This window comes from Equus caballus, chromosome 10 (genome assembly GCF_041296265.1).
Source record: "Equus caballus isolate H_3958 breed thoroughbred chromosome 10, TB-T2T, whole genome shotgun sequence".
NCBI lineage: Eukaryota > Metazoa > Chordata > Mammalia > Perissodactyla > Equidae > Equus > Equus caballus.
This window is the reverse complement of record NC_091693.1, coordinates 12,027,744-12,052,915: the sequence shown is the minus strand read 5'-3', so window position 1 is coordinate 12,052,915 and position 25,172 is coordinate 12,027,744. Positions and strand designations below refer to the sequence as shown.

At 47.6% G+C, this 25,172-nt stretch overlaps 2 long non-coding RNA genes across 2 annotated transcripts; both read right to left on the bottom strand.

Moving 5' to 3' along the window:
- Nucleotides 1-4,316: 4,316 nt before the first annotated feature.
- LOC111775204 (uncharacterized) lies at nucleotides 4,317-9,972 on the bottom strand. The gene is made up of 3 exons (XR_011421858.1): nucleotides 9,173-9,972; nucleotides 8,188-8,305; nucleotides 4,317-5,036 (listed from the first exon to the last, which is right to left on the bottom strand). It is a non-coding gene; the product is annotated as an uncharacterized lncRNA (long non-coding RNA).
- Nucleotides 9,973-12,055: 2,083 nt separating this feature from the next.
- Nucleotides 12,056-23,834, bottom strand: LOC138915707 (uncharacterized). Its single transcript, XR_011421857.1, has 2 exons — nucleotides 23,503-23,834; nucleotides 12,056-13,682 (listed from the first exon to the last, which is right to left on the bottom strand). It is a non-coding gene; the product is annotated as an uncharacterized lncRNA (long non-coding RNA).
- Nucleotides 23,835-25,172: the final 1,338 nt, after the last annotated feature.

The following is a 25,172-nucleotide window of genomic DNA, read 5'->3' as shown; positions in this document are numbered from 1 at the left end:
GAGATGGGATGGATCCTGGGGGAGGGGACTAAATGGAGGTTCGTCTGCTGATGAGGGTGGGGCCTGGCTGTCCAGATCTGCCTTTGGTGTGGCCACAATACCAGGTTCTGTGCTTGTGAAGGGTGAGGAGAGAGAGCTGGGAGGTGCACTCAGAGACCGGGTTAGAGCCCCATCCCTGATGCCGATCTTGGGACGCCACAGTCCATGGTGAGGCTCATTATACTGATCAATAAGGAGATACCCTCCTGAGGGCTGAGTTGCAGGGATATATGAAGCCTCCTGCCTGGGTCCTCACAGTTCATGCTGGTGAGAGTTAGCTACTGTGATTGCTGTCTTTTCTGATTGTTTTCCCAGACTCACCAGCATTTGAACAGTGCCTCACACACAGCAAGTGCCCAGTAAACGTTTGTGGAATGAATGAAAAGTGGAGCCCTGGGACAGAAGGGCTCAGGCCCCCAGCCTCATAGTCCACCTCGACATCCAGCTCTCATTCTCTGAGCCCTGTCTCACTGCTGGGCACTGTGCCAACCACACCCAATGAGTTATCTTTGAATCTTCACTCAGTCCTGAGAGGCAGCTTCCATAATCATCCATACTTACCCATGAAGAAACTGAGGCTTGGAGAGTTGGTCACTTGCCTGAAGTCACAGAGCCCACAGGGACCTGGTCATCAGTCCCTTGACCTCTGACCCACAGGGACCCAGGTGCCCATGTCTCCGACCTCTGACCACTAGAACCCAATAACCCAGTCTTCTGGTCTCTGATCCATGGGAATCCAAGTGCTCAGTCCCCTGACCTCTGACATCTAGGGACCGAGACCCTCAAACCCTGACCATGAGCCTAAATAATCCCGAATGTTTAACATGATCTGGACCAGAGGTTTCTATATTTTCTCAGACCGAAGTGGTGGCAGTGTTGAGGGACCAGGGACTCAGGGTGTCTGGCATGGAGGGCCAGCAGGGGCCTGACCACCCCCAAACACACAGCCTGTGCTGAGGCAGATAGGCCGCCTCTCTGATTCACTGGCCCTGCTCCCACGGGGTGATGGAAGACACCTTCCATTAACATGTCTACGTGTGTGCGCACATGAAATGGGCCTTCCCACACCTTCCACACATGCAGTCAAGCTGCCTCAGCACCACACATGTGATCTTGCCACAAACCTGCTCCTCGTCTGTGTTCCTGCTCTCCGGTCCCCAGGCCAGTGCCCCTCCCCACCACAGCCCTGTCCAGCAGTCTCCACCACCTGTCTCTTGCTTTCTGAGCCTCTTTCCAACTGGCCCCCCTTCTCTCCCCAGAGCCCTCCCCTGGCCCAACTCCATCTCAGCCCATTTAGGTATCTCCACTGACCGACACTTTATTTTTTGAGATACAATTCACAAACCATAAAATTCACCATTTTAAAGTGCACAATTCAGTGGCTTATAGTGTATTTACAACATTGTATAACCATCACCACTATCTAATTCCAGAACATTTTCATCACCTCAAAAAGAATACCTCATACCTATTAAGCAATCATTCCCCATTCCCACCTCCCCCCAACTCCAGGCAACTACTTATCCACTTTCCCTACGGATTTGCCTACTCTGGACATTTCATATAAATGAAATCATACAATGTGGCTTTGTCTGTCTGGTTTCTTTCACTTAGCATAATGTTTTCAAGGTTCATGCATAATGTAGCATGGATCAGTACTGCATTCCTTCTTATGGCTGAATAATATTAAATTGTCTGGATACAGGACATTTTGTTTATCCATTCCTCAGTTGTGGACATTTGGGTTGTTTCTACTTTTTGGTGACTCTGAATAATGCTGCTATAAACATTTGTGTACAAGTCTTTGTGTGGACATATGTTTTCAATTCTCTTGAGTAGATACCTAGGAGTAGAATTGCTGGATCATATCATTTTTTTTTTTTTTTGAGAAAGTACCAGCCTGTTTTCCACAGCAGCTGCACCATTTTACATTCCCACCAGCAATGCAACAGGACTCCAGTTTCTCCACATTCTCACCAACACTTTCCATTGTCCTTCTTTTGGATTATAGCCATCTATTGAGTGTGGGGTGGTGTCTCATTGTGGTTTTAATTTGCATTTGCCTAATGTCTAATGATGTTGAGTCTCTTTTCAAGTGCTTATTAGTCGCTTGTATATCTTCTTTGGAAAAATTTGTGTTCAAGTCCTTTGACCATTTTCTAATTAGACTATTTGCCTTTTTATCGCTGAGTTGGAAGAGTTCTTTATTTATTCTGGACACTAGATCCTTATTGGATATAATTTTGCCAATGTTTTCCCATTCTGTGGGTTATCTTTCTACTTTTGCTAGTACGCTTTAATGAACAAAAGTGCTAAATTGTGAAGAATTCTAATTTATCTATTTTTTTTCTCTGGTGTTTGTACCACAACACCACTTTAGACCCCTCTAATCCACCCCTCCACACAGCAGCCAGAGGGCGCTTTCTAAACTTAACTAATGGTCCTTGTGGCTCAAAACAGTGCCATATGTGTGACTTAGAACAGTGCTTCTCAAACCAAATATGCAGAGGAATCTCCTGAGAATCTGATTAGATGCAGATTCTGATTCGGTAGGTCTCGAGTGGGACCTGGGAATCAGCATGGGTACCAAGCTCCCAAGTGATACCGTGGTAGTTTGTGTTTTCTGAAAATTACCGCAGCAATATTTCCTGTGCCACAAGCATCCAGAATCTTGCATGCCCCCATTTTCCCTTCCCTTGAACCTGGGTGGGACTTTGGGATTGCCTCAACAAACGGAACATGGGGGAGTGACTGCATGGCTCCTGAGACCTGGTCCTACAAGTTGATAGGGCTGCTGCCTGGATCTCTCTCTGGGACATTTGCCTTTTGAACCCACCCACCATGCTGTGTGGAAGCCCAGTCTCATCACATGGAGACACAACAGAGGAACAGAGGAGGACCAGAGGCCCCCAGCCAACAGCCTGCATCAACTGCAGACATGTGAGTGATTGTGCCTTCAGATGGTTCTGGCTGAAACTCAATAGCTCATCATGGAGCAGAGCCAAGCTATCCCTGCAGATCACAGATTCAGGAGCAAAATACATGTTGTCATCATTTTAAAACAACTGAGTTTGGAGTTGTCTGTTACAGAGCAGTGGATAGCTACAGCAATGCTGACACTGCTGGTCCATGGACCACACTTTGAGTAGGCAGGGACCGTGTCACTAGACCATTTGCATGTGCTGTCTTCTCCTTGTTACACTCTTTCCATTCTTTCCTTGCTAGGCTCTTTTGCACTTATTCCTTCAGTTCTCCTCTAAGAACACTTTCCTGATTTTTAAGGCTGGGCCTGTTGCCTCATCTGAGTCCCTCAGCCACCCATGTCTCCCCCATCCCAGCTCTGATCCCTCTTCCTGGGCCTCCCATCCCAGCCCTGGTCTTCTTGGCTGTCCCTGTGGGGTGAGGGGTTTCTCCCCTCTGCTGGGCTGAGCTCCAGAAGGGCAGGCCTGTTTTCCACAGCAGCTGCACCATTTTACATTCCCACCAGCAATGCAACAGGACTCATTTATGGAGATAAAGCAGAAAAAAAAAAGAAATACAATGGGAGCTATACATGTAATTTTAAATGTTCTTGCAGTCATTTAAAAATGTAAAAAGATACAGAGAAATTGGAGCCCTTGTGCATTGTTGGTGGGGATGTGAAAGGTACAGCTGCTGTGGAAAACAGTAAAGCTGTTCCTCAAAAAATTAAACATAGAATCACCATTTGATCCAGAAATCCAACTTCTGGGCATATACCCAAAGAATTGAAGCAGGGACTTGAACAGACATTTCTGCGTGCTTGTTCATAGCAATGCCATTCACAATAGCCCAAAGGTGGAAACCTTTTGTCCCACCGTCAGATAAATGGACAAACAAAACGAGTTAGGTACACGCAATACGGTATTATTCAGCTTCAAAAATGAGGGAAATTCTGACTCATGCTGCAACATGGATGAACCTTGAAGACATTATGCTAAATGAAATAAGCCAGACTCAAAAAGACAGATATATGATCCCAATCACATGAGGTTTGTGGAGCAGTCCGATTCATAGAGACAGAAAGTAGAATGGTGGCTGCCAGCTGCTGGGGAGGGGAACGGGGATTTGTTGTTTAATGGGGACAGTTTCAATTTGCAAGATGAAAACAGTGCTGGAGAAGGATGGTGGCGATGGTTGCACAACAATGTGAATGTTACTCAACACCACTAAACTCGACATTTAAAGATGGTTAAAATGGTGATTTTTCTTATATATGTTTTACCACAGTAAAAATTTTAAAAAGCAAACAGGTGAAATGCATTTTAGTAATATTTTTATTTATCCCGATATAGTCAAAATATTTATCATTTCAATATGTTATTAATTTTTAAGATTGTTGAAATGTTTGATAATCTCTTTAGCATACCAAGCCTTTGAAATTCGGTGTATATGTCACACATACGGAGCATCTCAATAGGGCTAGCCACGTCTCAGGTGCACAACAGCCTCTGCCCACATCTCCACCATATTTGCAGAGACCCACGTCTCCTCTGCAACACACCTGCGGCTCCTCTGCAAATACACCTAGAGTTTCTCTACAAACCTCCCTGATCACCCACAAACATGCCCACAGCTCACAGGCCAACCCCTCAGTCTCATCTCAGACATCTTCAGAGAAAGTACTTGTTCAAGGAACACATGTGGACTCCAAATCAACATTTACACTTGATTTGACCTGCACATCCCCTCTTCTTTGCATAAATTTGCATCTCATTCCCATCTCAATTAGAAGCACGCTGGCAGAGCCTCAGATAGTCATCTCAAACTTGAGGAGGCAGTGGGAAAGACCAAGGTAGGAGATCCCCATGTGTCCTTCCTCCTGCTTTCCTTTGGGATCTTCGGCCTCCTCCTCTTCCTCGATGCTCTTTCTCCTCTTCTTCCAGGAAGGCAACCACTTCCTCCTGCAGTGCCCCCATCTCCAGCCCCAGGCTGCACAGCTGGCCCAGCAGCCAGATGTCCACTTGGCAGAGATTCCCCTGCAAGTGGGGAGGGGGAGTCATAGGCATCCCACCACAGAGGACAAGGGGTTAGTGTGCCCCCTTCTGGAACCAGGATGAGAGCAGGTCCTGGCTGAAGTCCTGACAAAGATTCTTTGCTTGACCAAACTTGAGTCAGGCTCCTGAACCTTCTCCTAGGCCCACTGCACACTTCCTTGTAAAATTCAGTTCTAGCATGAAACCCCCCATCCTCCCCATCTGATCACCCTCCAAATCTGCTCAGGTTCCTCACCCTCCACCATCCCCCAGTTGAAGTCTGATCACCCTGGCCTGCCTCCAGCAAGAATCCCATTAGGTCATTTTACCAGAATCCCCCCTTACCCCTGATGTGTCCTCTTAGGAATTTTCCATCCACTGACCCCACCCTGCTCCTTGGCTACAAATCCCCACTTGCCCATGCTGTATTTAGAGCTGAGCCCATTCTCTCTCTCTTCTACTGCAAAATCCCATCGCTGTGGTCCCTACACCTATCACCTTACCATCTTTAAAGGTGTCATAAATATTTTTTCTTTAACAATCCAGAGGACCCGGGTGGGGTCCCCACTGCGTCCCTGGACCATAAGTGCCATCCTCCTTCTCCCAGTGTCTCTTGATCTCTGTCTCTGTCTGTCTTTGTCTCTCCATTTCATTGTCCCTCACTGTCTCTACCTCTCTCTCTGTGTCTCTGAGTTTTAGTCCCTTTGTTTCTCTTATGATGTCTCCTCTTATTATCTGTCTGTCTCCACTTGTCTGTCTCTGTCTCTTTCTTTCCATATCCCTGTCTCTTTGTCTGTCTCTATTTCTCTGCCCCTGACTTTGACTGTGTCCATCTCTCGCTGTTTCTCAGATTTAATCTGAGTCTCCGTCTCTGCTGCTGCTCTCAATCTCTGCTTTCCATCTCTCTCTCTCTCTCTCTTTCTGGGTCTCTCTGTCTCTGTCCCTCTCTATTCCTGTCTCTCAGTCTTCGGCTCTTTCTATGTCTCTGTCTCCATCTCTTTCTCTGTATCTGTCTCTCCCTCTATTTCTCTATTCCTGTCTCTCAATTTCTGTCTTTCAATCTCTGGCCCTTTCCATTTCCACTCATTCTGATGCATTCATCCATTCTTTCTCTCCCCACCCCTCATCTCTTGCCCCTCCAAACCCCTCACTCACCAGCTCCTCCCAGATACACAGCAGGCTCTCCATGTCACCTTCAGCATCTACTACCAGGGTCATTAGGGTCTGCCTAGCCCTCCCTGCTAGAAGGATCCTTTCAAGGCCAGGGAAGGTGGGCTCAGCCCCTGGGGCAGCAGTCTGGCCTGCCTTAGCTCCATAGTCTCTGAGCGGTGGCAACCAAGAGCAGAAACTAGCCAGGTCCAGCGTTACCCAGTACCCTGGGGAGCTAGAGGGTGGAGGGAGGAAAGGGCAGGGCAGGGAGGAGGCGGGAACAGCATCGCAAAGTACATTCTGTGAGAAATAGCAGCCTCATGTGTTTCTCTTTTCCTATAGAAGTATAACCTCCACTCTGCACACAAGGGTCTGACCACAGCCCCTCAGGTGGAGGTCAAACTCCACCCCTCCCTGCCTCTTCTCAGGCCTGACCACTCCTGGGTGCTGATGTCTGCTGATGCCTGACCTCATCTCTTCCCATCCTCTCCTCGGTCCCCCCCACTGCTCCTCCCTGGCCTTCTCCGCTGCCTTCCTCTTCATTTGGCCCCTAGTTTACCCCTGGCTTTGTCCCTGCCTGTCTTTTCCACTTGGGCCATCCCAGGGCCTCCCAACCAGTGTGCCTGAGCAGCCAATGGTGGCTTCCAAGAGGATGGTCCCTCAGCTGGGGTGCCTCAGCAGGCAGACTGCCAACAGCCAATTCTGCCAACCACACACTTGCCCACAGATATTATCACTATCAGCATTGGCCCGGCTGTGGGAAAGGTTGGGACACACTGTGGGCCTCATTCTGCTAGAATCTGTCTTTTAGGCTCAGGGTATTCAAATTCCATCTACATGTCAATGGCTCCCAAGTCTATGACTCCAGCCTTGACCTCCCTCCTGAGCTCCAGACCCCTACTCAGCATCTCCACCTGGATGTCTCAGGCATCTCAAGGTGAATATACTCAAAACAGAACTCTGAGTTGGGACTTACAACACTGTATTAGTTTCCCACTGCTCCTGTAACAAATTGTCACAAACTTAGTGACTTAAAACAACACAGAGTTATTCTCTTACAGTTCTAGAGGTCAGAAGTCTACAGTGGGTCCAAAGGATTGGGTTCTAGAGGCTCTAGGGTAGAACCCATTTCCTAGCCTTTCTCAGCTTCTGGAGGCCACCCGCACTCCTTGGCTCACAGCCCCTTCCTTGCATCACTCCAACCTCTTGCACCTCTCATCACGTCTCCTACTGACTGACCCTCCTGCCTCCATCTAAGAGGACCCTTGTCATTACGTTGGGCCCATCCCGATTATCCAGGATAACCTTCCCATCTCAAGATTCTTCACTTAATCACATCTACCTTTTACCACATAAGTAATATATTCACAGGGATCAGGATGTGGATATTTTGGGTACCCCTACCTACTCCTACTCTTCCAAACGTGCTCCATTCCCAGTTTCCCCAGCTCCATAAGTGGCATGACTATCCTTTTAGTTTCTCGAGCTATTGGCATGCTCTTCAAAATAGACTCATAATCTGAGCACTTCTCACCATTTCCATCACCCCGTCCCTGCTCCTGTCCCCATTCAGCTCTTGTCTAGACTATTTCAGTAGCCTCTTTGCTACAGCCCTGCTTCCACCCTTCCCCTCCAAGATCTGTTCTCCACATGGCAGAGATGATCTTTAGAAAACGTCAATCAGATCATGACACGCCCCTGTGAGTGGAATAAAGCACAGTCAGCTTCCTGCCCACTGCTCTGACCCAGTCTCCTACCTCTCTCTGCAAGCTGGTTCCCACCTCTGGGCCTTTGCACTGGCTGTTACCTCTGCCTGGATCACTTTTCCCCCAGATCTTTGAATGGCTGCCTCCCTCTTACCTTCACCTCCACTTAAATGGCACCTCTTCAGAGAGCCTTTGTTGATAACCTTACCGCCTAGTCACTCCCTATTATATTGCCTGTTTTTATTTGCCTCTTATCAAACACTATCTGAAATTATCTTGCTTATTCATTTGTTTCTTACCCATCCTCTCCCTGCTTAGAATGTTGATTTCCTCAGAGAGGGACTTGGTCTGTCCTGTTCACCATGGTAACTTCAGCACCCAGAAGCTCCTCCCATGTGGTAGGTGCTCAGTAAATACCTGTGGAATTGATGAGGATTTTAGGCTGGTTAATTTTAAAACTGCAGATGAGAAGCAGGCTCCGAGGAGCAGAGTTTGCTTGCCCTTTGATCAGAGACAGTTGCATTTGTGTAGGAAATCTCCATGCCTCCCTCTCTGCCCCAGGAAGAAGGGGGGATGGCCTTATCTCTGGAAACTCTTAATGGGGAAGGCAAAGACTTAAGTTGTTTACTGTCTGGCAACCTCATGTAACTGACCCCCCCCCCCCAATCCTCTTTTGTCTTTGGCTGAGGATAATATTTAAGCGGTGATTTCTGCCATTTACTCAATCCGGTTTGATTCTTATCTAAAAGTTGTGGGACCGCCCAATGGCTGGACCCTACCGGCACTGGTACCATTTTAACTTTTTTTTTTTTTTTTTTTTTTTGTCTTGTAAAGAGATAACTCACATACCTATGCCTTAAATTTAACCTTACTCTCCACCCAACTTTGCAGCAGAAGCGGCAGCAGCAGCAGCTCCTCCTGCCCGTGGGTCCTGTCCCCACGCAGCAGCTCTGACTGCCCATGGGTCCTGTCCCCATGCCAGCGGCGGCAGCAGCAGCTCCCCATGCCAGCAGCAGCAGAAGGGGCAGCAGCAACATGCAGGCAGCAGCTCTGCCTGCCCGTGGGTCCTGTCCCCATGCCAGCGGCGGCAGCAGCAGCCGCAGCAGCTCCCCATGCCAGCAGCATCTCTGACTGCCCATGGGTCCTGTCCCCAAGCAGCAGAAGCTCTGACTGTCCATGGGTCCTGTCCCCATGCTATTCCATACTATTCTCTAAATAAAAGAGCACTACTGCCAGATCTTAAGAGTCTAAGAAATCTTTCTTTCGACTCCTCGGCTCACCGACCCCGCATCAGAATGAATGAATGAATAATCCTATCCAGAAGACTTCACATTGAAACTTCACAGTGAGATATAGACTTGAACTCCAAATTGAAATCACATTACTAGTCTTGAGATCTCACGTCTGTCTCTTATCCTGAAGTCTTAACTTCTCCAACGCCCTCCATCTTTCCCTTCCCTCACCCTGGCTTAGAGAATGACGCAGTCAGATTCTGTCACCTCCCTCCCCATTTTAAGCAGGGAGACAGGACAGCTGAAGCAACAGGGAAACTCAGGGGGACTGTGAACACTCTGAGGGAAGGAAGGTCTTCTAACAGGCAGTACCGCCCACCATGTCCCAAGGAAAGGCTGCGAAGCCCTATTTTAAAGCCTATTGAGAGGGCGCTCCCAGCAATCCGTAAGAATAAAAAGTGCGGGCGCCTTTAAGGAGAGGCTTGGAAAGCAGGAGGGGGCGTGGCCATAAGAAAAGACGTCACTGCCTGAACCGGGCAGGTGGAAGAAGACCAGCCCCTTCCGGTTACATAATCCTAGCAAGATGGCGGCGCCCGGGGCGGCAGGTGACCGGAGTTCACAGGGTCCCCAAAACTGAAGTCCGCTCTGCTGCCTCTGCTGTCAGAGCTTCTCATGGCGCCCAGGGAGCAGGAAGCAAGAGGGAGCGAGATAAGTTCCGGTGGGCCTCACGGTGGGAGTGTAGACGTGTGGCCCTTAGGGGCCGAGAAGTAGCGGTGCCGGTCGGTAAATTCCAGAGAGAGAGAGAGAGAGAAAGAGAGAGACAGAGACAGAGACAGAGACAGAGACAGAGAGACAGAGAGAGACAGAGGGGGGGGGAGAGAGGAGTGGGGCGGGGACTTGGCAGAGAGGAACCAATGGGGAAGCAGGGACTGCTTTCCAAAGACGGCCTCCCAGCCAATCAGAGGAAAGGTGTTGACTTGGGGCGCAGGGAGTCGTTGGGCGGGCGAGTGGAACCGGCAAGGGAAGAGTGTTTGTGGGATTGCGGAGAAACTGGGCTTTCAGGTCCGAGGGAGGAGACCGAAGGACACGGGTGAGGGAAACTCGGGGGAGAGTTAGGCATATTAATGGAAACTCAAAGGGATGATGGAGGATGGTGGAGCAGGAACCAAGCTGTGAATTTGGGAGTTCCAAGGGAGGAACTGGGGAAAATTAAGGGAGAATTTGTGATATTCATGGAGAGAATTTAGGAAGAATTGGGTAAAATCAAGGAATGGATTTAGGGAAAATTAAAGTAAGAGGTTGGGAGCAAAAGAGGAATTTTGAGGAGAAATAAAGATTGGGGCAAAATTATTGTAAGAATTTGGTTAAAGCAAAAAGAAATTGGGGACGGCTAAGAGAAAACTTGCAGGGGAAATTGAACAAAGAGTTTGGGGGCTTTAAGAGTTTAGTTAAGGGTGGTTTTGAGAAAAAAAATATATTTGGGGGAAAGAAATGGGTTATTGAGGAATACTCTGGAGACAATTGTATAAAACTAACAACTGAAAGATTTGAGGGAAATTAAGAGGCCAGACAGTAGAGATTTTGAGAGAAAAATAACTCCTTGAGGAACAATTAGGGGGAGAATTTGGGAAAACCAAGAATGCTTGGCCAAATCAACGAGAGAATGTAGGCTTGATTAAGGAAAGAACCTGGTAGACAGATTTCAGGGTTTGCTGATGGATTAGACATTACTGCAAGAGCAAGAGAAGCATCAAAAATACCACCAAGATTTCCAACCTGAGCTCCAAGAAGGATAGAGTTGATCTTGACTGAGAAGAGGAAAACTCTGGGAGAATCCGTTTGGGAGGTGGAGGGAATAAAGGTCTTGGTTGTGGACATGTTACATTAGATGTGTCCCATGAGGTCTAGGATTGATATGCTGGATCAACTTAGTGTCTTCCAACCCCCTTGGGAAAAATGTGAAAGACAGAAGCTGAAGACAGCAGTTCCCAGGATTTCTGACAGCAGATTCACATTGTGGAAGAGGGAAGTGGTTCCTGTGAGAAGAATGTTGTGCTTCTCTTGGCACCCAGGACCATGCAGGAGTTGGGTGCCAAGTGGCTGAGAGTGGGAAGAATTTGCTGGTGCAAGTGGTAGCAGAGGTGCTGTTGTCTGAAACCAATGTGGTGACAGTGTCCTGATTTCCTTGCTTGTTCATCCAAGACAGAGCTTCCTTATGAGCCAGATTTCCAATCCTGACCTTGTGGTTCTTTCTGGAAGCTATAACTAGACCCTGGTTCTAATAATTTTTGAAAGAAAGGCCATTTATGAACTGGTGATGATGTTGGATTATGAGCAAAGTTATGATTTTGTGATTCCATGCTCCTGATGTCAAAAAAATATAGAAAACATGTCAGTCCCCATATGTCATACGGACAAAGACCCAACAACTTTGGTCATCTTGCATGAATCTTAATCAGATGTGTAAGGCTTGCCTGGAGGGGGCATATTGTTTGATGTGAATGACCTACAACCCCAAGGAGATTTCCACTTGTCACACTGCCCACTGCAGCCAGAAAAATGAAACTATTATTCTATTCCTGATATTCACACTGTAAGCAAAAGCAGTTCTGGCTTCCTCCTGTTAGATGTTCTCTTTCTTGGATTTGTGACAAAACTGGCCTTGGTCATGATAAGCCCCGTGTCTTTGTGTGTTCTGTTCAGAGTGATCACAGGAAGGTCCTGGCTTCTGTTTGGGCTAAACTGAGATCTGCCCCAAACAGCAGCAACTCCTCAGGAGAGAAACAAAGTCATCTGTGACAAACATGCTTAGAGGCTACTTACTGATTTTCCACTTTCAGGCATTATCTAAGGTCTTCCCTCTTGGAAGATAAGAACTCAGATGCTTTCTTCCCTGTCACCATAATGCATACACACTTCCAATCCCATCTCTTGATTATTTTCCTAAGACCAACATTCAGTGTGGACTTTATTATGTCTATGTAATGCTTTCCACATTTGAGCCAATTAGCTGTGATCCCTGCCCGCCTCCCCCACCTTAGATTGTAGAGACAAAAAATTTGAATCTCTGAAGTACAGCAGAGTTGGAAAACATTCCCTCTGTAAGCTAGGGTTGCAGAGTGGGACGGAAGGCAGTTAGAGATCTATGAGCACAAATAGGGTAGAAAAAGCCAAACTCCTACATGCCTGCATTCACAGCCCCCCAGGTTACCCCGCGATGGTGCTACCTCTGGTGACTACAGGACATATGGCAGCTCCTGATGGCATCATACCTTTCTTTTTCCAAAGGGAGCCTATGACCATATGGTCACTCCCAGGGGCGGACCCAGCTACATCAATTGTAGGACTCAATGTAAAATGAAAAAGCAGGGCTCCTTGTTCAAAACTCATTAAGAATTTCAAAGGGGCGTGGGAGGTGGGCACAGGGGGTAAGGGGAGTACTTGTGTGGTGGCAGACAAGATATATGTACAACTGAAATTTCACAATGACATAAACTATTATGAACTCAATTTAAAAAAAAAAAAAAAAGGAATTTTAAGATGGCAGAGGATAACTAGCACAGGCTTTTCAAGTGATGGTGACTGCACAGATTGACAGCCCATGAAGCCAGCCTTGCCTCTCAGGGCGGATGGATATGTTCATCCCCCATGTGAATTCCACGTTAATCCAAGCCACAAAAAACCTACAGAAATGGTGAGCCCTCACTATCTTTAAATCCCCAATGAGAGGGTTCTCTTTTGAAAATTTCACATTTGGGGCTCTGACAACCGTTAGGTAGGTATTTTGCTATGACCAAATCTGTGACCAAATTTGATGATTTTGGCATCCAAAAGAACAAATGAAACATGATTATATAAAAAGCCATAATTATCCTCAAAGAGAGACAGCAAAACCTATCCCCATTAGAGGTGATGGTAATCAACTCCTCACCCTGAAAATCAGGGTTTCCGGGAAAAGTGTCCAGCCTCGGTCCTGTCCTCCCAGCAGGGACCAGGGTCCAGGGGTGAGGGAGGCCCTTTTGCACAGGAGGTGCCTTTGTCTGAATGCAGGAGGGATGAGAGTGTAAGTGACTGTCCTTCTGCACCAAGATGACACAATGGGCTCCAGCCAGGAACAGTGTGGAGAATGCAGCAGTGGTCAAGGGGGTGGAGCTGGACATGTGACATCCACTGGCATTTAGGTGTCCCCTCAGGACTCACAGGATCTGAGGGACTCTGGAGCTAATGCTGGGGAGACAGAGCTATCTCTGTACTGGGGAGTGGACACCTTGCCCTCAAAGGGGACAGTACATTAGTTTCTTGTGTCTGCCACAACAAATTACCACACATTTCATGGCTTAAAACAGGGCAAAGTTATTCTCTGATGGTTCTGGAGACCAGAAATCCAAAATCAAAGTATCAGCAGGACCATGTTCCCTCCAGAGGCTCTAGGAGATTTTCTGTTCCTTTCCTCTTCCAGCTTCTGGTGGCTGTCAGTGTTCCTTGGCTTGTGGTTCCATCACTCCAATCTCTGCCTCCATTTCATGTAGCCATCTCTTCTGTGCTTTCCTCTCTTCTGTATCCTATAAGGAGATTTGTCTAGATTTAGGACTCACCCAGATAACACAGTATGATCTCATCTCGAGATCCTTAATTCTATCTGCAGAGAAACTTCCCAAACAGGGTCATATTCACAGGTTCTGGGTTTTAGGATGTGGACACATCTTTTCAAGGGGGACCCATTTAACCCACTACAGGCAGCCTGGCCCTCAGGTCCAGTCCCTAAGGGGATTTGGGGTGATGTCTAGAACACTACCCATGAGGTGCTCCCCCGAAGCTCTGCAATGAATCCCACTGAGTCCAGGCTTCACCTCCAGTTTACAGAAGAGAGAAGATGTGGTGGGTCAAGAGAGAGATACCAGGAGAAAACTGCCAGACCGACCCCAACCTGGACCCCCAAAGACCCCCAGACTGTGTCCTAACCACAGTCAAGCTTTTAAAAAAACAAGGCTTTCAGGATTGATATCACTTGGCAATGTGGGACCTTTGCTTAGACCCTGGCCTACAGAAAAGGGTCATAAAATACATTTGGAAACAAAAGAGAAAATAGATAAACTGGACCTCATGAAAATTTAAAATTTTTGTCCTTCAAAGGACCTGATCAAGAATGTGAAAAAATAACCCACAGAATGGGAAAAAGGTTTTTGCTAATCACATACTTCATAAGGGTCTCATAACTAGTATACATAGAACACACACAACACGATAATAAAAAAGAGAAATAATTCAATTTTAAAAATGGACAAAAGATCTGCAAAGACAGATGGCCAGAGAAGATACACAAAAGGCCAAGAAGTACATGAAAAAATGCTCAACATCATTAGTCATCAGTGAGATGTAGATAAAAACCACAATGAGATACTACTGCACACCCACTAGTAGAGATAGAATCACAAAGACAGATAGTAACAAGTGTTGGAGAGGAATCCAGGAAATAGAAGCCCTCACCCCCTGTTGTTCGAGTGTAGAATGATGCAGCTGCCTTGGAAAACAGTCTGGCAGTTCCTCAAACTGTTAGAAATACAGTTATCATGTGATCCAGTTTTTCCACCCTTAGGTGTATGCCCAAGAAAAATGAAAACAATTGACCCAATAACTTGGACATAGGACATTATTCATAATAGTAAAAATGTGGAAACAACACTACTATCCATCAAATGATGACTGCATCAACGAAAAATCGCATGTCCATACAGTGGAATATTGTTCAGCCATAAAAAGGAAAAGTGGACTGTACACGTTACAACATAGATGAAACTTGAAAGCATTCTTCTAAGTGGAGGAAGCCAGACATAAAAGGCCACATATTGTATCATTCCGTTTATATGGAAAAACCAGAGGAGGGAAATCTATAGACACAAAGTGTAGATTAGTGGTTGCCAGGGGTTGGAGGATATGAGAGGACTGGGGTGTGACTGCTAAGTAGTATGGGGTTTCTTTGGGGATATGAAGAAGTTCTAAAATTGAATGGTAGCAATGGTTTCACAAGTCTGCTAGTACACTGAAAGGATCGAATTGTGCACTTTATACAGGTAAGTTGTATGGTATGTGAATTTTATCTCAATAAAGATGTTAGCATATATCTTTAACATAGTCTTTCAGCAAGGTGAGTGTATTAGTTTCCTATTGCTGCTGTGACAAATGACCAAAAACCAGTGGGAAAGTCTGAATATGGACTAGATGTTAGATGAAACTAGGAAATTACAATTCTGTTAGTTTTGCTATTGGAATTGAGGTTACACAGAGGAATGTCACCTTCTGAAGAGAGGCAGGTGGAAATATTAAGGCCAGAGTGTTGTCATGCTTGTAGTTTATTTTGAAGTGTTTCCGAAAAAAACTAACATATAGGCAAATATAAAAACAGATAGATGATACATAGATGACAGTGAGATTATAGATAGAGAGAGAGACAGACAGAGACAGACAGACGGATGGCAAGTATCACCCCCTAATTATGACAGTTTTACCTCTATGGTGGGTATATGACTGTAAGTTCATGTTTGAAATTATTCACAATAAAAAGCCCATATTTTCCTTCTATTTTTGTAAAAGTCAAAATGAGTCTACATGTGCTGTATATTGCTCAGGGACTAAAGTACTTTAGACCCAAAATTCCCCATTTAAATCAATTCTGGAGATATCATCAGGTGCTAAACTCCACACCTCCCACCACTTGAAATGTACACTCCAAGAGCCTGAGTATATGATCTTTTTCTATAAAAAGAGGGAACCACTGCGGAGATGCTGCTGGTGCTCAACCGAGACTCCTTCTCTGAGCTGCTCATCCATCCCCACAGATGCTCTTTACTGCAGGTATTTGCCCTCAGTGGAGCGGAAGTCCCTTCCTGAGATGGTTGTCCCACACTCACACCTGAGAATAGCCAGCAGGCAGGGACAGCCTGGCGCAGGGCTTGGGGCCCAAGGTGAGCTGACTATTGGTTGTGCCATGTGCTCCAGATCACCCATGATCAGGTGAAGCAGGTCCCCACACAGAACTGACCCTTGCCAGCTTCCTTGCTCTGCAGCCTGGATCTCCTCCAGCACTCCTTCCATGAGCCTCGTGAATCCTATCTCATGCTCTTCTAGGAAACATGACCCAAGACCATACACACCAGCAGTGGTCATAGGACGCTAGCCCCAAGGGTACTTTCTGGGTTGGATCACTCATCATGGTACAGCAGTGAGCACCTCGCACATCTTGGAGGTGGGGTGATGACAGTCTCCAGTATGTGTCAGCTGTGGGGTCTTGAACAGTTCACCTGCAGTGAGCTGGGGTGGATACAGGGGTGCACAGCTGGTGCACTGTCTCTGGGTTGAGAAATGTTGGGGGATGGTAAAGACAAGGAGTGTGGAATCACATGGCAGCTACCAAGTGCCTCTGAGCATTAAGGAGAGACAAGGACAGGCTCAAACCTATCCCTCAGCAATTGAAAGCAAAGTGTGAGAGTTGAAGGGATCCCTGTCTGCTGCAGCTAAAGGGCAGGTGTGACTTAAGCATAAGGAACAAAACTTCAGGCGAGAGTTCAGCCCCGGGAAATGCTCATGCCTATGCCAGCGGAGGAGGCAGACTCTGAGACTAGGGATGGGGGACCTACCCCTGAGTAGGTGCACTTTGGAACCTGACCCCAGATTCCCTAAATCCTCCAGGCTGAAAAAGGGGCTTGCCCCATTTTTTAGAATAGAGGCCACGGTGGTAGATAGAATAATGGCCCTCAAAGATGCCCACATCCTAATCCCAGTCTCTGTGAATAAAAGGAGACTTTACAGATGTGATGAAGTTAAGGATCTTGAAATGAGGAGATTACTCTGGATTGTCCCAATGGGCCCATGTAATTAAACTGGAGAACTGAAGGAAGCAGATTCTCCCCCCAAGAACCTCCAGAAAGAACCCAGCCTAGCAACATATTGATTTTAGCCCCTAAAACTCATTCCAGACTTCTGACCACCAGAACAGTAAGATAATAAACTTGTTCTAAGTCGCTAAGTGTGTGCTTCTTTATTCCGGCAGATAGGAACTAAGACGCCCATTGCTGAATGATTCTGCAGAGCCTTCAAAGGAAGCAAGAGCCTTACAAGACAAGGCTTCTCCATTGAGGCTGCCCCACACCCCTCCTGGTCAACAGACCCACAGACTCAATGTCAGCATAAGCAGCCTGGGGCACTGTAGAGTCTGTGAAAGGCAAGAGAGGGACTGTACCCCAAAGGACTACAGAATTTGGCTAACATGAGTCACAAGGGTCAGGAGAGCAGACCGGGGAGCCAGGAACCCAGGATTGTGAGATGATGAATAAGGGAGTGTGTGTCAGTATGGGACACGCTACCATCACACAGGACTGAACACCTTGGCAAGGACACCAGGAGGTAGGTCTAGTACAATGGCAAGATAGCTCTTGGAAGCTTAGAATAAATGAATGTCACATTCCATGAAATAGAGATGCCCAGACTGCAGAGGTGAGATGAGGGACCAAAGGTTCAGATAAGTGGGTGTGCTGGAATGAGTCACCTATATAAGTGGAAAAACCCACCAGCCAGCTGGGATCCTGAGGAGAGCCAATGAGCACAGGATGCTGAAGGGCACCTGCATCACTGGGACCCTAGTGGTGGCCATCGTCCATGGGCCAGGGCTGAACACAGGAGACACTGATGGAAGCGCTCAGCAACGCAAAGGCAACTGGACACCCTTGTGATTCCCCAGGCCATCTCAGAGGGGACCTACATGATTTACTTGAGTCACCATACACTGGGAAAGGAGGGACACTTAGAACATTCAAGAGCTCTTGGCCATGGAGCCCAAGTGGACATGACACCCAGGGACCCACAGCACAACCCTGGCTCCTGTTAGAGTAATGGTGTAAAGGGGGGCAGAAAATCAATGGATTTCTCACCAAAATGTGTCTCATGCTGGACCTACTGAGTTCATGGACCCATCCAGGGGTCATTTCCCAGCTCCAGATGTATAATAAAAATGAATGTACTTAGCAGTGGGAAAATCCTCCTATGGTTCCTTGCCCTGTGGAAAACTACAGTAGGAAAAACAAAGTGGAAACAGTTAAATCTCTATACGCCACTCCAACAATTTAACACAACAAAACTGATACTGAATCCCAGGGCAAATGGCAGGGATTAGTGCCACTCCCAAAGACTGAAGGATACCAGGAGATGGTCCCAACATATCCCCATTTAGTTCACCAGTCTGGCATTTCCAAAGTCCAGATGGATAATGGCAGATACCAGGGGACTCCTGCTAACATCGCTAAGTTGTAGCCCCACTTGTAGCTGCTGTGCCAGATGTTGTATCTTTACTAGAGCAGACCCTCAGGTATGTTGTATGCAGTTTTTGATCTGGTAAACTCACTCTTTTCCAATCTCATTAGGAAGATGTATTAGCAACAGTGTATATTTACATGGGACCAACAATGGTATACATTGACAGTCTCTCACTCTCTGCTAACGTAGTCCAAGGGGATCTAGACATTCTGCAGAACGTCACATATTGTCTGTCATATTGATGACAACATGATAATGAGACCAGTTGAGCAAAAAATGGCAAATATCCTGAATGCCTTAAAGAATGGATGTGGATACTTGCTAATATTGATGATCCATGAAAATGGCATCACTGATGACAAGACATTAGTGACAAGATCAGCTCTAGTTATCAGCAATTTGTGAAGATTCCATGGGCTGTAGGGCCATCTACATCTGTGACCATTCAGGGATCTGCTACATCTATGAAGATTTTAGGGCTCCAATAGTCTGGGACATGCTATACACACCCTCCAGAGGAAAGGACAAGTTCCTGCACATGTACCTTCATCCAACCCATGTTAGAAGGATGAGAGGTGCTTTGTGGAGCCTCTGGCAGGACCTGATAAGAAAATTACATGCAGACTCCTAGGTTTACAGGGAAGGCCCTGCTTTCTATGCAATAGAAAAACAGCTCCTGGCTTGTTTCTATGCCTCAGGAGCCATGGAGTGTCTGAATATGGGATGTATTGTGACCAGAGAGTCAGAACTCCTCATCATGATGTGGGTTCTATCACACCCAGCAACACAAGGCCAGGTCAGGAGAGCAGATGCATCACAAATGGAAGTGGTATGTCCTGGATTAGAGAAGGACAGGTGTCCAGATCATCATGGCACCTACCACTCCTCACTAACACCTATCACACAGCTCTCACCTGTGGATTCATGGGAAGTTCACTCTGACTAGGCAACAAAGAAGGAAAGGCTCCACGCACTCCAACTTCATTCTGCCCCCCATCTCCACTCTCACATCTGCCCTCCCTTGCCTGTCCCCAGGCTCCTTTTCAGGCTCACTCACTCAAACACAAATCCCCTTGGGACATGGCTCACTTGTTGACTCAGCTGAAGTAGGTCTCAGGGGACAAGGTGAGATCTGGCTTTTCCACAGTGCTCCCAGGCTTTGAGAGCAACCTGCACATGTCTCAACTGGTCAGGAGTAGAGAGTAGAAAACTCTGGCCCTCTATTTGGTCCTCACTGCTGATGAGGATCAAGGCTGCCCCAACAAGAACCCCAAGGTGTCCTGCCCTACATACTGATCTATATCATCCTCCTGGAAGCATAGGCTGTCCTGACCTGATCTGATCTGACTTTTATCTAAAGTTATAGGACCACACAATAACCAGACCCCACCTACACCGATACCATTTTAATGACTTTTTTACATGATCTTTCCTTTGTCTTGTAAAGAAATAACTCACATACCTATACCTTATAAGTTTAGCCCTACCCTCAACCCACTGTAGCTCTTTACTGCCTGATGAGGATTTTTAGGCTGCTTAATTTTAAAATGGCTTATGATGAGGATTTTTAGGCTGGTTAGTTTTAAAACTACAGATGAGATTCAGGCTCCAAGGAGTGGAATTTGTTTGCCCCTTTGTTGGGAAACATTTACATTTCTAAGGGAAACCTCTATCTGTGAAGATGCCTCCCTCTCTGTGCCAGGAAGAAGGGGGGATGGTCTTATCTCTAGAAGCTCTTAATCAATGCCAGAGGCAAGAACTTAAGTTGGTTACTGTCTGGCAACCTCATGTAACTGACCCTCCCCCCACAAATCCTCCTTTGTCTTTAGCCGAGGATAAAATTCAAGCGGTGACTTCTGCGATTTACTCCATCCGGTTTGATTCTTATCTAAAAGTTGTGGGACAGCCAAATGGCCAGACCAAACGGGCACTGATACCATTTTAACTTTTTTACATATTCTTTGTCTTATAGAGATGACTCACATACCTATGCCTTAAATTTAGTCCTAACCCTCAACTCGGGGCAGCAGCAGGAGCTCTGACTGCTCGTGGGTCCTGTCCCCACGCACCAGCTCTGCCTGCCCATGGGTCCTGTCCCCATGCCAGCGGGGGCAGCAGCAGCGGCTCTGCCTGCCCATGGGCTCTGTCCCCATGCCAGCGGGGGCAGCAGAAGCGGCGGCAGCAGAAGCTCTGACTGCCCATGGGTCCTGTCCCCATGCTATTCCACACTATTCTCTAAATAAAAGAGCACTACTGCCAGATCTTAAGAGTCTAAGAAATCTTTCTTTCGACTCCTCGGCTCACCAACCCCACATCACTGCCTGTGGGTCCTGCCCCCATGCCTGCAGCTCTTACTACCCATGGGTCCTGGCCCCGTCCTACTCCTTGGTATTCTATGAATAAAGGAGCACTACAACCAGACCTTGAGAGTCCACGAAATCTTTCTTTTGACTCCTTGGCTCGTAGTGCCCACATCACTGCACCATTGCCCTGCCTTCCCCCTCCCTTCCCCCAGGTCCCATTCCAGATCCCTTTTGTGGTCTGACTACCCCACACTTAAACTCGCTTCCTGACTTGATTCCCCAAAAGCCCTCAGCTGAGGTCTTCTGCATTCCTGGTGTCCTCAGTCCTCCAATCTCACATCGCTCTCCAGAATCCTAGCCCCCACTGGATGCTCATCTCCCTTTCCCCATTGTCCCCTGACCCATGTCCCCTTCAGTGTGTATATCTGGCACTCCTGCTGGTCCCATTGTCAAGACACTAATCTGAGTCTTCAAGAATCTTACCCTTTTCCCTAACCCTATGTCTTACCCGTCACACTGACACAAGCCTGGAAGGATGGCACTCTACTTCACTGCACCACCTCCAGTTTGCTCCTCCCTCAACATGTAGGTCTGCCACCCACTCAGAATCCTTGCCCCATCCTGGAGTCTCCCAAAAAGAGGCCTCTTGCATGGCCCCACTAGATCCTCTTAATCTCAACTCACACCTAACACCCCAAAAACCTAACCAGGCTTTACTATTTCTCATTCAGACTCTTTGCAGACCCAATTCCTATTGTGAGGGACTAGAATTGGCCATCCCAAGATATGTCTCTTTGGCATGAGGATTATTTGGGGCTGGTTACATTTAATAAATTGCACTCAGGAAAGCAACTCTGAAAAGTAGAATTTACTTACGCTTTGTTAAGAGACATTTACATTTGTAAAGGAAATCTCCATCTGTAAAGGTGTCTCCCTCTCTGTATCAGGAAGAAGGGGGATGACCTTATCTCTAGAAACTCTTATCGGATGAGAAAAGTAACTACTTACATCTGCATAATAACCTTAACCATGTTTACTGTGCTTTTCTGATAATCTCCCATAGTGACTCCCCCCACCTCCAACATCCTCCTTTGTTTTTAGCTGAAGATGAAGGTGGAGCCTTCAGCAATTTTGGTGAGTTGCTCGGTTTGCCTAGCCTCTCCCATGTATACATGTTATAAAGCTTTGTTTAATTTTCTCCTGTTATTCTGTCTCATGTGAATTTAATTTGATGTCCAGCCAGAAGGACGCAGAGCGAGTAGAGGAAAGGTCTTCCTTCCCTATACTCCACACCACCCCTTGATGCCCAACTCACTTACCCACACTCAACCTCACTGTCAGGTCTCCAAGGATTCAGCCAAAAACCCCAGAGGCCAAAAAGAGCAGGAAAGAAAACAGAATTAGAGGATAGATTCTATCTACAATTTCCCAGGTTCTTTTTGTGGACTCTGAGAATAGGCATATGAAGTTGTAAAAACAAAAAAGAAAGCAGAGACATGAAGATGAAGATGTCCAGTCTGAGCCTGTGGCTGGGGATGGCCCCGGACAGGGTGATCAAGTGTAGGCATGTGAGTGGCTGATGTGCCAAGGACGTGCTTGTACACAGGAATGGTTGGGTTTTATGACAGGACACACAGATTCCTGTCCCGGTTTCCTGAACCCGTTCCTCAACTGCGGTTTCATCAACCACTGGCAGGAAATTTCAATACCTAACTGTTGCTCTCCTCATTGGGGTACCAGCACTGCCTCCCTGACAAAGAAGACAGATCTGAAACTGAGGAAATAAATTAGTACCCAACTGGAATGTGGTCTCGGTGGTTCTGTGGTGATTTCCTTCTCGTGATAGGGTGAGTCTCTGGCCTGGGCTTTGAGCAGGGGAGCAGTCCGGACATGGAGGGAACCCTTGCCCAGCAGGGACGACATCTCCGTGGAGGTGGGAGGCTGAGGGGTGTAAGCCTGGACGGGGTTTAGAAGACGGGGAGGTTTCAAAGGTGAAATTTTGGAGTTGAGTCCTGAGGAGGTTTGGAAAAGCTCCTGCCTCCTTAGGGCGGGCACCGTAAGTACGATGGGGTGCTTAGACAGGGCATTTCCTGGTTTGAGGGGAGGAATCAACATTTGAGCCAAGCGGAAAGGGCGCCATGATGAGTCGGCAGAAAGAACAGGCACCGATCAGGTTGATGGGGGTGGAAGACTTCAAGGGCACAAATTACGGTGGGGTCAGAGGGAAGGGAAAGCTCTGCCCACAGAGGGACCCTCAGAAGGTTAAGGACAGACCTCAGAGGGGAAAGGGTGTGGACTTGAACAAGCCTCTGTGCTGTCCTAGAGGGGCCGGTTAGGCTGAGGGTTAAACAGCGTGGGACACGATGCAGGCCTCTTCGTGCAGGAAGAAGTGTGTCATCCCAACCCCTGAGAGAGAGTCCTCACCTCCAGATTCCCCCCAGACCCCCAGGGTGGGGCCCCTCCCTTCATTCCCTCGCCCCACCTCTTCCATCCGCCCAGCCCTTCTAGATTCTTCTGGGCTCCACACACCCCAGGGGTTCCTGGCTTTTGATTCCCTTCCCCCACCCTGAATTTTCTAGATTCCACTGGGCTCCACAAACAGCAAGGTCCTCCCACTCTCCCTCCCCTCCCCGTCCGCTCTGCCCAGTTTCTAGATTCTTCTGGGCTCCACACACTCCAAGTTCTTCCTGACTTCCGTCCCCTCCCCGGCCACCCTCTTCAAGCCCAGGCTACTTTCCCGCCTCCATTCCGGGTCTCAGTCAGTTTCACTTACTCACAAATCTCCGTGTCTGGTTAACTTGCAAGCCAGGCTGAAGGCCGTCTTGGAGCCCAGAGGTGGACACTCGTTTTCCTTCATCGCAACTGAAGATTCCAAAACCACCTGACCCGGGCCTGACTTTGAGAGGAACTGGGCACGTCTCAGCCTTGTGGGAGCTGGACACTGGAAACCCTGCCCTTGCTCTGGAAACCGGGTCCAACGACTCTAGTCTCCACCCCAAGCCGGTCCTTCATTGGCCACCCTTCCTCCCACTGGCATTCAGGAACCCACTTGTGTCGACATCCCGGCTCTCGACTCCCTTCCTTTTTCGAATCTGCCCACACTCTGAGCTCAGGCTTCCTGTCTCTGCAGCGTCCTCACGTTGGCCTCCAATCCCTGCTAATTCTCTGAATTTCTAGCCCCACGGAGGTTTGAGTCTCCCTCTCCAGCATATTCCCTGTGCCCTGTCCCCTGTCAGCCTGTTCACCAGTGTCCCTGCAGACTCCTGTGCCCCTGGACATTTGTGTCTGTGTATCCCCCAACCTAACTCCCTCAACATACACATAGACACACATACACACACACACTCATACACACACACACTCATACACACACACACATGTGCACATACACACACCCATATATGCACACACAAATATACACACGTGGACACACACGCATACACACATAAATGCACACATATACACATACATACAATCATAGACACACAGTCACATGCACGTACACACATATATGATGCGGGGTCGGTGAGCCGAGGAGTCGAAAGAAAGATTTCTTAGACTCTCAAGATCTGGCAGTAGTGCTCTTTTATTTAGAGAATAGTGTGGAATAGCATGGGGACAGGACCCATGGGCAGGCAGAGCTGGTGCGTGGGGACAGGACCCACGGGCAGTCAGAGCTGGTGTGTGGGGACAAGACCCACGGGCAGTCAGAGCTCCTGCTGCTGCCCCGAGTTGAGGGTTAGGGCTAATTTTATAAGGCATGGGTACGTGACTTATTTTTACTGGAGAAAAGAAAAGATGATGTAAAAAGTCATTAAATGATTTCAGTGCAGATGGGGTCTGGTTATTGTGCGGTCATATAACTTTAGATACGAATCTGGCCATATAGATCGGCATGCAGGTGAGGATGCCCCGGGCTTCTCTCTCTGGGGCAGTCCTAATTCATACCATAAAAAAAGTCCACTGGGTCATATAGTTTGGCATGTAGGCCAGGTCACCTTGGGCTTCTCTAGCTGGGGCAGCCTTAATCCACATCAATATACACACACATATGCACACACACACTCAGCCCAAAGGGCTCTCCACCCCAAGGCCTTGATTCCTTGACTCTAAGTGGTGACCACAAGGGGCACCTCAAAGACACTTCCCTTTGGGGCGCCAGGGCTTCTTCCCTTCCCTTAGTGACTCCATTTAACCCTGACTGTACTTTGGAGGCTTTCCAGTCTCTCATCTCACCTCTGTGTGGAACCCCATCCTTGCTTATCACTCCTCACGGCCACTTCTAATTTCCACAGTATCCGATATTTTTCCAAAAGTATCTCATCTTTTTCTTTCAAAGGATTGCCACAATTTACTGAGTGCTTTTGGTACACTGCTCCGTTATGTTCCCCAAGCTGCTCATGCATCCCCACAGATGCCCTTTCCTGCAGGAATTTGACATGA